Raw genomic sequence first — 1,984 nt, forward strand, 5'->3', positions numbered from 1 at the left:
AAAAAAAAAATCAATCTTAACAGAATAAAGAAGACCACATATGATCGTCTCAACAGATGAAAATGAATGTGACAAAATTCAACATCTGTTAATGATCAAAACATTCAGCAAATTAGGTAGAGAAAGAAACCTTCTCATCTGATAATGAGCATCTATGAAAAACCCCATGGCTAACATCATGCCTAATGAGGAAATATCAAATGCTTTCTCCTAAGGTGAGGAACAAGGCAATGATATCTACTCTTACCACTTCTATTCAACATTATACTGAGAGTACCAGCCAATGCAATAAGGCAAGAAAAAGAAAATGCATAAAGAGTGAAAAAATGGGACCAGCCTAGGTTTGCAGACACAACATCTCTACAAAAAATTTTAAAAATTAGCCAGTGCGCCTGTAGTCGTCGCTACTCCAGAGGCTGAGGCAGGAGAATTGCTTAAGCCCAGGAATTTGAGGTTACAGCAAGCTATGATTGCGCCACTGCACTCCAGCCTGAGCAGTACAACCACTTGGGAAAAAGCATTGGCAGTTTCTTATTAAGTTAAACATATACCTAAACATGACCCAGAAATTCTACTCCCACATATATTTACCCAAGAAAAATGAAGACATACACTCAAAGATAAGACTTATAAAAGAATGTTTATAGTAGCTTTATTCATAATAGCCAAAACTCATAACAGCACAAAGTCCAACAGGAGAATGGATAAAAATGTGTTATGTTCATACAATGGAACACCATTCAGTAATCAAAAAGAATGAATTACTGACCAGTCAACATGAATGGATCTCAAAATCATGGTATTAGACAAGCAGCCAGACATAACACATACTGTGTGATTCCTTTTAAATGAAGTTAAAGAACAGGCAATATTAACCTATGGTGTAGAAATCAGAGAAAAGGTTGTCTACTGAAAAGAGTTTTGATTGGGAAGATTTACACAGGCCTATACATATTTCAAAACTCATTGTATACTTAAGATCCATGAATTTCACTGATATGTAGATTTTATACCTAGTAAAAAAAAATACCTTTAGCAGAAAGTACTAAAAGGGCATTCATTAAGGATATTATCTAAGATTTATATTCATAGAATTTTTTAAGCACAAAAATGTTCATGCTGCTCACTTGCTATAAAGAGATGTTCAGAAACTTACCTGCTTGAGATTGGCAGAGTAGATATACAGTAAATAAAACACAAGTTAGCCTGAGCAAGAGTGAGACCCCATCTCTACTAAAAATAGAAAAAATCAGCGGGGTGTGGTGGTGCACACCTGTAGTCCAGCTACTTGGGAGGCTGAGGCAGGAGGATCACTTGAGCTCAGGAGTTTGAGGTTGTTGTGAGGCTGACACCACAGCACTCTAGCCTAGGCACAGAGTGAGACTGTCTCAACAACAACTAAAGTTAAAAAAAAAAAAAAAAAAACAGGATAAAACAACAGTTTTGCTCTGTGATGTAAAAAAAAGACAAAGATCAATCACATCAAGGGTCTTAAGAAATCAATCTAGGAAGACCCACAAAAAGAGATATGACCTTTATTATATAATGGCCAAACAGGATATTCAGAGCTAGGAAGCTGAAAAGGTTCAAGATATACAATAGGGAAAAAACTAAGCAGAAAAAGATATGGCCAGGGTGGAGGGGACGGGTATATGCATACACAAAGAGTGCAATGCGCACCACCCGAAGGATGGACACATTTGAAACTCGGACTTGGGGTGGGGAGGGGCAAGGGCAACATACATAACCTAAACATCTGTACCCCCATAATATGCTGAAATTCCTAGTCTCTACCCCCTAGATGCCAGTATTATCACATGCACACACACACACACACACACAATTGTGATTACCAAAATGTCTTCAAACATGGCAAAATGTCCTCGGGGCGGGAGGTTCAAAATAAACCTATGCTGAGAAAAACTGCTCCAGAAAATGTTAGTGAAAGATAGAAAATTTTACCACACATAGAGCCATCCCTCAG

At 37.6% G+C, this 1,984-nt stretch overlaps 1 protein-coding gene across 1 annotated transcript in view; it reads right to left on the reverse strand.

The window, feature by feature from the left end:
- Positions 1-1,984, reverse strand: part of GCSH (glycine cleavage system protein H (aminomethyl carrier)) — a 37,492-nt gene that overhangs the window by 22,485 nt on the left and 13,023 nt on the right. The gene's annotated exons all lie outside the window — the stretch shown is intronic.

This window comes from Propithecus coquereli, unplaced genomic scaffold (genome assembly GCF_000956105.1).
Source record: "Propithecus coquereli isolate 6110/MARCELLA unplaced genomic scaffold, Pcoq_1.0 Scaffold280, whole genome shotgun sequence".
NCBI classification, from domain to species: Eukaryota; Metazoa; Chordata; class Mammalia; order Primates; family Indriidae; genus Propithecus; species Propithecus coquereli.